Raw genomic sequence first — 11,199 nt, forward strand, 5'->3', positions numbered from 1 at the left:
TGACTTTGGCTCTAGAGGAAGCCCATATTGTTCTATAAATGGAACAAAAGCCTCCCCTTGATTTCTTGCAGTGGCTTTGCCTGCCAAGTGGTTTAGGAGATTTGTAATAAGCAGGAGAAGGCACAAATTCAGTTCACTGGCAGTTTCAGACATGTACAGAGGGATGAGAGTTCTTCAAATGCTGAAATGAGCCAGTGGTCTCAGGGTGATTTTAAGTAGAAAACCTGCCACAGTCCCAGTAAGATCCTATGGGATTTACGGTGTCAGAACCAAGGTTGAATAAAGTGCAGGGATAAAGGAGCTTGACTGGCCACAGAGGGGCGGCTTCTAGGTCAGTGAGTCATTGAAATTGTATAGATGACAGTGCTTTGGTGAGAGGGCAGTGAGGGGATTCCCGGAAAGAGTATAATTGGTTCTCTGACCTATTTGTACTCTCACCCTGATGCACAGAGTTACACTGGGCAAATGTCACAACTTCTTGGAGTCATTTTTTCATCATAAAAAGTGAGAAGAAAGTGACTTAAATGGACAATTATTTAGAATTTTTAGAGAAATTTGAGCCATAACATTTGTAATCTACCTGAGCTCAGAGTACATGTTTGATTTCATCAAAGTTTTAAGACCCCTGTGTTTCCGAGAAGACTTGAGTCTGCAAAATTACTTAAAGCTCAGGGCAAAATTACACCTTGGGGTCTATTTCTCAAAGAGTCCAACAGGTACGAAAAAAATCATTCAATCTATGCCTGATAATTTGAGTGTTAATTGACTGGTAGTCTCCCTTTGCAGAAAGACACATGTAAAAACATAAACCTATACCAGAATCACGTAAATTGTGTATTGTAAGTACTAATTAAGGGATCCCCTTCAGACATCCTGAATTAGAATGTCAAAGGTGGGGCCCTGCCTGAAACTTTTAATTTTAAACAGATGCCTCAGCTGACTTTAAAAGATGATACCATGAGAACCAGGGTATATAAGCAGGGACTACCCTAAGTCATGTTTCATGAACCCAGGTTCTTGCTTCTCAGGTGCACAAAACCACAGAATAAACATGCAGCGCTGTCCCATTTCTCTTCACTTTTAAAGTAGTTAACTTGGCATCATTAAGCACTGCTATATTTAAAATAGATAACCAACAAGGACCTACTGTATAGCACAGGGAACGCTGCTTAGTATTCTGTAATAACCTAAATGGGAAAAGAATTTGAAAAAGAATAGATACATGTATACATATAACTGAATCACTTTGCTATACACCTGAAACAACCACAACATTGTTAGTCAACTATGCTCCAACATAAAATAAAAATTTTTTTAAAAGAATTTTTATTTTTTGTCCATCAACAGATGAATGGATAAAGAAGATGTGGTAAGATTCAAATGAGGCAGCTCTGCCAACGTGTCTCACACAAGGGGGTGTTATCCTTTCCAAGGATGTCTGGCAACTTGAATCCTCCAATTTCACAGAACCATTTAGAGGTTAACTCATGGCATCATCCCTCCTGTAAAGGCTACACCCCTCCGTGTATTCCTATATCCTGTTCACATAAGGATGGGGAGGGACCAGCTCTCAACAGCCAATCCACTGATCCCAAATACCTTTTATTTCACCGATGCAAACCTATTCCCAGCATTTGTCATGGCATCAAGATACCAGTTTCACAAATAAAAACTACTTGCCATAGTTACATGCAAATTTTAAAACCTTTGGTGTTGGCTGAGGTAAAGATTGCAGAAACATGTGAACTAACGGCTTCTGCTGATAGGCTCTCAGATTAGCCCGCTAGCTGAGCAACCCTGGGGTAAGCATTCTTGAGCACTATGCAGTCTGTACCTGGGTTGTAGATTTAACCAAGCAATACTCAGAGAATATCATTCTTTCTATGCTAAACTATTTTCATGAAAACAATACATATCTTGAAACTGGCCCCAGGGACCTTGGTAAATTGGACGTTGTAGCCCTGAACTTTGCACTGTGTCACACAGGGGACGCCCATCCCTTATTTGTTGAATTAACTAATAAGTAACTGTATGACTGAATGTATGAATCAATCAGTGACAGCATTTCATCCTTACCACCACCCTGCGTGATATCATCACCAGTTTATCGGTTAGGAAACTGACACTAGAGCGCTTAAGCAAATTTCCCGAACTCCGTCCACTTCTAAGTAGTGGAACCATCGTTCTGAGTCTTGCCTCCTTACAGCACAGGCTCACCTCCCTGTGCACAGAGGTATGGAAACCCACAGTATGTTTGAGAAATGCAGGAAGTTCGGCTTGGTACAGTGTGAGACCGTGAGAGTGATGAGGGAGATTATGTGGCAAGATAGGTATGATGTATCTGAGAGCCACATGCTTTATTTTATAGATAGTGGGTGATTCATCAAAGATTTTTTTTTTGATAGAATAGTGACCTAATTCCAGCTATACTTTAGAGAGATGGATCTTTCTAAATGCAGAGGCGAGTAGTTGCTTTAGAGATCATATGGTCCGTAAGTCTAAAATATTTACTATCTAACCCTTGACAGAAAAACTTTGCCAGCCTACTCTAGAAGAAGATATTCTTAGTTATTTTAGGTTGGCTAGCACTATTAGTGAGAAAAATCTAGATCGCAGACTTGTGAAAGTACAGAGGAAGAAAGGAGGTTTTGCTGGTCTACTCAGTATGAGCAAGCATGACCCAATCATCCTGGTTTGCCCAGATTTTTTTTGGTTTTAGCACTGAATATCCCATGATCCAGGAAATCCTTTAGTCCTGTGCAAACTGGGACAGTTGATCAACGTAATCTGCATAACGATCAGAGCAAAGTCATGAGAAAGCAAGTCAGAAACTTGAGAACAGAGACATAAAGCCCCATTTGGAGACAAAATGAAGTATGAACATTTGAAGAACCATCATGGTCAACATTCACAGGGTGAGTTTGGTTTATGAAATATGTAACATGCCCAGTCTATCAGTTAGGATCAAGTTCAGCTGTGAGTGACAGAAAACACAGAAAGGCAAAAGAAAATGAGAGGTAAGTAGTTCGGGACTTGTACGACAGCCTCTTGATCATCAGGGACGTAGACTCCTTCTACTCGATTGTATTACCATCCTCAAAATGTTGCTAGAACTTTCTGGACCAAGGTGGCTGCTTGAGCTCCAGCCATCACAGCTACATTAAAGTCAACAGAAAGGAAGAAGAGGTGAAAAGGGGAGCATCCTTATCCCATAATGACTCTTCCTCAAAGTTGCATACCTCACTTCTGCTGGTATGTCACCATACCTACACAGAGGAGAGGTTGGAAAACACAGTCATTATTCCTGGAAGTCAGATGCCCAGCTAAATATAGGGAAATTTATTACTAATGAAGAAATAAGGAATGGATATTGGGGGACAACTAGAAGTCTCTGAAACATTTAGATAAGTATAGTTGTTATAAATTCACAGCTAATATTGTTGGGCTGCCTTTATTTATCAGGCACTGTGCCAAATCCTTCTTATAAATTTTCTCATGTAATTCTTCCATAAATATGTAAGTTAGATATTATCATTATTCTGTATTTGATATATGGGGAAATGTAGGCAAAAATAGGTAAAATTAATGTTGCTAGATTACACAGCTATGAGGTAGAGCTAGGATTTGAACCCAGATTAGAACCATGAGCTTACTGGCCTTGTAATACTGCCCCCCAGAGCACTCTATAAGGCATGATTTTTACCAAGATTCTGCCAGCCCATAGACCAAAATCTTGAGCATAAAATTCACATGAGGTCAACCATTGGATTGCTACAGATTTCTAGAACAGGTAGATCTCATGTCACTAATATGGCTCCTCAAAAAAAAAAAGAGAATATATACATAACTATATCTAATCTATATATACATATATTTACAATAAAATTTACTAATGAAAAGGAAGAGTGGCACACAATTGTCAAATAATAAATATATAGTTCTCTTTATTGTAAATTCTACACAGCCAATTGATTCCCACTGATTACTTCCTTTGATTTTTACCAAACTCCCGTATTCATAACCAGACTACAGTTGTAACTGACAAACGAATAGCTCTGACATGAATGCAAGTTGATATTTTCATTTCTCTTAACCACTGAGATGGCAGGAAAACAACAAAGGTGATGGAACCTTATTTACTCATCAATAATGTGACTCCTTTGCCAAACTGGATAATAATTTTCAAATAACAGAAAAATATTTGCTCAGTTTTTGTGTTATTGATAATGTAACAGCTATAGACACAGCACACTCTTTTTTTTTTTTTTTTTTTGCAGTATGTGGGCCTCTCACTGCTGTGGCCTCTCCCGTTGTGGAGCACAGGCTCCGGACGTGCAGGCTCAGTGGCCATGGCTCACGGGCCCAGCTGCTCTGTGGCATGTGGGATCTTCCTGGACCGGGGCACAAACCCGTGTCCCCTGCATTGGCAGGCGGACTCTCAACCACTGCGCCACCAGGGAAGCCCGACACAGCACACTTTTAAATATAGTCTGCATTACCAACATTTTCTTCATTACTTTCTTAAGTTTAGAACAGGGATTGAAAACTATGACCCTTGGGCCAGATCTCCCTCTACCCATTTTTGTAAACAAAGTTCTTCTGGAATACAGCCAGGCCTATTCACTTACGTATTCTCAATGTCTGTATTATTTATACATATCTATGTCTATAATATTTACAGATTATCTGATTTTATGCTACATTGGAGTTAAACAGCTGTGACTGAGGCCCTATGGCCCACAGACTTGAAAATATTTACTATCTGCCTATTTAGAGAAAGAGTTTGCCAACCCCTGGCCTAAATAAATGAAAGAAATCTGTATTTTCAGGGAAAGAAGTCAGGCCTTTCACAAAGATAAGAAGCTGTTTTGAGAAAAGAGATCTTAGGACACCTTCAGAACAACAACAAAGGTGGGTAAAACACGTTGGGTTGATCCAAGTAAGAATCTTGGAATTTAAAGGAATGAGGCAGAACCTTTTGTCCCAGCAGAAGATATTCATTGTATTTTCCCTAGATTCTGATTAAAAAGAAATTACCAATGGAAAGAGATGTTGAAGAGGAACCAAGCCAACCCTGGATGGGCACCAGTGGTGTCCCTGCCTATAATTTCATTACATCAGCATCTGAGTTTCATAGCATGAATGAATTGAGCAATGGCCAGAAGCAGAAGCATGAAGCAATCACCAAAGAGTGTCCTCCCCAAAAATTCATCTTTTCTCTTCTGAAGCACAAAGGACTTAGGTTTCAAAGATGGCTGCAAGTCATATTTCTGCAGTTCTTTTTCAAAGTTTATAATGCCCAGACAAGAAAAAAATAAATAAACAAAGATTGCAAGAGCAAATGAGGGCATGTGTGAGCAGCAAAAATAGCAGATGTCTTAAAAAGATAAATGATATTATAGGGGAAAACTGACAAGGTAATTCTCAAAATGCAAGGCCTTAATTACTTATTTCTATTCTGGGTATCCAATCCAATTATTGCTGGAATCAGGAACGGAAAATTCTTCATTGTGTATTTAATATCATTACTAGGCAGCATATTTAATATGAACCAAACCGTACTTATACAGCTAATAAACTGTTCAAGGGTGGTACACTAAAATGAGAAGCCAACCAAATCTCCTCTCGGGGTGAGTACTGGACACTTTGCTGCAAAGCCAGTTCTTCTGAGGTTAGCATCATCTACTTCTGAGGTTAGCACATCTACCCTGTGTCTCATCATGCCTCAATTCTCTGATCATTTTTCTGTTTTGGAAATGCTGCTGAAATATAATTTGTTTTGATTCCAGAGGATCATGTAATTTTAGCAGAGGCCTGAATTAATAAACACAAATGGAAACTTTGACACTGAAATATTGTGACAAAGTTTCATTATCAGGAGGTCATATACATGATCGAGGAAATGTGAATTTTTTGATGATTATTAAACTAAAAATACAGAAACAGAAAGTTTAAAAATTCTTATAGAGAACTCCCAGAGCACTGAGATTATGTCCAAGGATTCTGAGGAATCCACTTGAAAAGAGTCATTAGGCAATATTTTTCAAATGCATTTGACTTTACTTATTTTATTTTTGGCTGTGCCGCATGTCTTGCGGGATGTTAGTTCCCCGACCAGGGATTGAACCGGCGCCCCTGGCAGTGAAAGTCCTAACCACTGGACCACCAGGGAATTCCCGAAATGCATTTGACTTTAAAACCATGTATTTGCAGAGCAAATGCAGTAGAAACACATTTTGTAAAGGATGGGATTCATGGAAGAGTCAAATTCTGTTCATTGCTGTCACCCCCCCCCCCCCCCCCCCCCCCCCCCCCCCGATAGAACAGCTAACTGGAGAAGCAGCCTGGCCTGAGGGTTGTTTTCTCAAGGTCTGGGGGAAAGCCAGTTCCATACAAAGCTGGACCACCAACAAAGGTGGACCACCACATTCACACAGCCCAAAACATTTTTAAGTTTGAAAAGTAAGAAAGAGATCACTGCACACTCCGGGTCCTGAGAGGACAAAAGCCAGGTGCCGCCCTCCTGTAGAAGGAGAAGCTCTTGTGGTGATTCTCTGATGTGGCTGGAACTCGGGAGAGAGCCTGTTCTTACGAAACTTCGAGATGAGTTGTGCAGTCTTCCTAAGTGTGGATAAAGTCAAGTCCCTTTCAGACCCTTTAGGGCTTTCTCATGATTATGTCTGTACATTTATAGAGCATTTTTTTTTTTTTTAGGGGCAGGCAGTTGTTTCGAACTTTATTTGAGAAAAACATAAGGTAAAGATATCAAAAGAGTACAGAGGTTTGGTGGGTGGGGACGGTCAGTGATGGCTACTGTGGGGTGGGCAACTAGGCTAGGGCCTTTACTTGTTTCCAGGCTGTTCAGACTTCCCAGCTTCTGGGCCCCCAAGCTGGGCACGCGCCTCGAAGGTGACAGGGATGGTGATCTCTGCCGACTGGGTGGCTGGCTTGGGCAACGGGGCCTCCACTGTGAGCGTGCCCTCGGGGGACAGGGAGGAGGAGACCTGGGTGGGGTCCACACCGGGGGGCAGCGTGTATTTTCGAGTGAAGCACCGGGAAATGTAGCCGTGCTCGTCCTGTCGCTCTTCGTGCTTGCCAGTGATCTCCACCACGCCGTCCTTGGTCTTGACCGTCAGCTCCTCGGGGGCGAAGTGGTTGACGTCCAAGGACACGCGCCAGCGGTCGGCAGTCTGCTGGATCTCCGAGAAGCCGCTGCTGAGCTGCCGGCTGAGCGCGCGGCTGTAGGCGGGACCCTCGATCGCGGCGGCGGACAGAGGGCGCACGTAGCCCGGCCATCCGCTGTGGCTCAGCCACTGCGACCACTCCTTGGGCAGCCTGGGCATCCCGAAGGCCTGGTCGAAGAGGCGGCTGTGGGCCGGGTACCAATCGCGGAAAGGGTCCCAGCTGGGGCCCCGCAGGAGCGAGAAGGGCACTTGGCGCTCGGTCATGCTGGCTGGTCTGGGCGCGTCTGGCTGAGGTTCGGAGTAGTGCGAGAAGTGTCGGGCGCCAGCCCCAGCAGCGCTTTCATGGGCCTCCAGCTGGGTATTTTTAGCAGGCGTGTTTCAGGTCACTATTAATGGCAGTCTATAGAGCATTTTTAAAGGGCTTCAGGCATTTTTATCAATTATGAGAGAAAGACAGAGAAAATGAGCTTTTGTAAACATAATACATGTATTAGTCCATTAGGGCTGCCATAACAAAACACCACAGCCTGGGTGGCTTAAACAACAGGAATTTATTTTAGCACAATTCTGGAGTCTGGAAGTCCATTATCAAGGTGCCGGCAGGGTTGGTTTCTCCTGAGGCCTCTCCTTGGAGACGGCTGCCTTCTTTCTGTGCTTCATGTGGTCTTTGCCCTGTGCACACACATCACTGGTGTCTCTTCCTGTTCTCATAGGATTAAGGCCCATTCTTATGACCTCATTTATCCCTAATTACTTCTTTAAAGTCTCTATCTTCAAATACAGCCACATTAGGGGTTAGGGCTTCAACATATAAATTTTGGGAGAACACAGTTCAGTCCACAACAATGCTTGATCATGATAGAGCACTCCAACAAATGACAAAGTATGAAAAAGAAAGTGAATTTTTAAACATCACTCAAAAATAACAACTTTAGCTTTAGGTAAACATTATTCCACACATCTCTCCAACCATTTGGATGAATCATTAGCTTGATAGACTGAAAATGAGGTGAATAGATTCCAATCTATGTAAATGGATTCATAGTATATAGATTTTTTTTAATTAAACAATTTGAATTTTTAGTGGTACAATATTTTACCTTGCAGTTGATTCTAAAACTAGTGCATAAGGTTACTATTTTTCCTATAGATTTTTAAATCACCTATACAGTATACTTTTCGTGTATACATGCTGTTCGCTACTTCCTAGGAACATTATACTTGAGATCCTTTAAGCTGGACTAAAGGAAAGAAAAAAAAAAGGAAAACCTATTGTGTATATCTAGTCATTTAAGCCATTCAATAGATGTAAAAGAAAGGGTGAAAAATTATGAAGCGCTCCTACTTGCTTGCAAGGGTCATTTCTGCCTATTTTAATATGGTCTCTACAAGTTTATAAGTTGGTTTATTGTTTTGATTATTAAACCAAGTAATATATATGACAGCACCTAGCAGAGAACCATAACAGCTACTCAGAGTGGATATTCACTAAATATTTGTTGAAGTAAATCTAAATTTTACTTAATCAGAGCCACAAGTATATTGTTTTTCAAAAAATCACTGAGAAGAATGGCCACCTGTCTTCCCAATTTGGCATTTTGCTTTGGAGTCTTATTGAATAACTGTCTCTCTTATGCCCCAAGGCATTGGTCTAATGGAATGGGATTTTACAAAGATGTGAAGTTTTATAGCCATCCATAAATGAAATGATGCAATTATATTATACTTAATGTAGCAGAAAAAAACCGTAAACGCAATAAACTCATTTAAAACTTAGAATCGATATTGCTTAAACTCAACATATGTTATTTCCTAAAATATTTCTTAAACTTTATAAAAAATTTAGATTATAAAAACAACTAAAATTTTGGTGTCATTATTGTATTTTTACAATGCATGCTTCTCTTTTAGATTCCTTGCTATAAATGATGATGAAATTAGGCTCTTATAATTCCTCCTAATTCCTGTTCTCAACACTTAATTTTTGTTAAGGGCATATGCGTACACAGATTCGTGAGTTCTCGCAGTGAAAATTATATATGTATTCCATTCTGGGACCATAATTCCCACTGTTTCTTAGTTCCATTTCTCTGTGAATTTAATATTCACCAACAGTCTTTTTCCTTCATCTTCTGTATTTCCAAGTTCATTAAAATTTTTTCTTAGTGATTGGAAACTCATAAAGTACTTTTATTCCATGAAGAATTCATGAGTACCATGTGGCTATAGTTCTTGCGTGTTTAAGAACGTATTCATATGACCTTTACTGTACAATGACAATGTGATTGGGCATAGTATTCATGGCTTGCATTTTTTTCCTCTCAGACTTCGCTCCTGTATTCTAGCTTTGAATGTTGATGTTGAAAAGTTTACAGCCAGAATAACATCTCCCTCCTTGTTGTCTGAATGCCTGAAGAATTTCTTTTTTTCAATGAATTTTCAAAGCTTAGGTGAGTCTGAGTGTCAATCACTCTGAATCTGGTTTTTCTTCTAAAACAAATTGCTTTTTCCCAATTTACAAATCAAGTTCTCCTCACTTTTCAAGGCAGTTCTTTGAATGCCTCACTTTTTCATTTATTATGTTCCTAATCTTATCGAGAACATTCAGGGGTAGCAATTTTCCTTGTGTTGAGTTAGTTTCTCCACTTTTACACAATATTTTCTTTCTAGAACTGGTTTAGTCATTCTGTCATTTTTTAGGCAATTATCTCAATACTAGGCAAGTGAAAACTAACTATAAAAAACAATTATTTGTTAATATTTGTTGTTGTAACACCTAGCACAGGACTTTGGGACTCTAAGATGATCCTATTTATTGTGAGAGCAACAAAAATACTGGTGATTTAAGTGTAAGAGTTTCAGAGGGCTCCAGAGGCACTGGCAGTGAGCGTTGCCATTTTCTGCAGATAGGAAAGCAGATGCACAATTGCAGTATCTTGCTCAAGGTCAACAGCTGTAGATGAAGCATTTGAGCTCCTGTTAGCGCTAGGACTGTGTTTTTTAAATGTTCCTTAGGCAAGAAATATTAAACAATGATCACCGCATTGACCTCCTGACGGTACAGAACCTGAGGCATGCAGAGGCCCACCAGCTGATCCAGGCTCTGAATTTCCAACATGCAGTAGTCAGTTTCCTATGGCTGCACAGAGGTGTGAGCATTTTTTCCCATTCCTGTTGGTTAATACATTTCCTTCTTTCACTGTGGAATTTTACTGGCTTAGACACTGCCAAGTTTGTGTCTCTTAAGAAATTCAGCACACACTCTCAGTCATAAAAGCAGAAACCCAACTGATTCCTCCCCTAGTGAATTTTAAGAGCTGACTGAAACTATCCAAAGAAATCACTTAAAAAATTCAGCTTTATTGCATGGGGATGAAGAAACGTAAGGGGACTATCAGGGGCCCCTCCAAGATGGGAGGGAGGCAGGAAGAAAAAGGAGTCTCTTCCCTCCTTCATTCTGATCTAGGAAACCCCAGCAAAACAGAACCAATACCTCTAGACATCCCCCCAACTCCACTCTCACCTCAGAGTTGTGATCCCAAACCAGCAGCTTATGAGAATGCAGGACCCTCCCAGTATCACAACAAACTTTCTTTAATCACATGGATTTTTTTATTATTATTATTAATGAAATTTTAGGTCCCTTCACTGGGATAAGTAGAATAGGCACTTTAAAAAAATTGAATGGCATGGTAGAAAGACCAATGTCCTCCCCAAAGATGTTCATATCCTAATCTTCAGAACAGGTGAATATTTTACCTACATGGCAAGAGGAACTTAGCAGATGTCATTAAATTAAGGATCTTGAGATGGGGAGATTATCCTAGATTATCCACGTGGGTCCAACGTATACAAGGGTCATTATAAGGGAAAGGGGAGCAAGGGGACCAGAGTCAGAGAAGGAAATGTGAGAAGCAGAGGTCAGAGGAGAGACTTAAGATGCTGAGGCCATGAGCCAAGGGATACAGGCAGCCTCTAGACACTAGAAAAGACAAGGAAATGTTCCCTAGAAACT

The 11,199-nt window shown here is 40.5% G+C and overlaps 1 pseudogene; it reads right to left on the minus strand.

The window, feature by feature from the left end:
• Positions 1 to 6,765: 6,765 nt before the first annotated feature.
• Positions 6,766 to 7,572, minus strand: LOC113610257 (heat shock protein beta-1 pseudogene; annotated as a pseudogene).
• Between the last annotated feature and the right edge of the window lie 3,627 nt (positions 7,573 to 11,199).

This window comes from Aethalodelphis obliquidens, unplaced genomic scaffold (genome assembly GCF_003676395.1).
Source record: "Aethalodelphis obliquidens isolate GAN/ISIS:26980383/991018 unplaced genomic scaffold, ASM367639v1 scaffold62, whole genome shotgun sequence".
Classification (NCBI taxonomy): domain Eukaryota; kingdom Metazoa; phylum Chordata; class Mammalia; order Artiodactyla; family Delphinidae; genus Aethalodelphis; species Aethalodelphis obliquidens.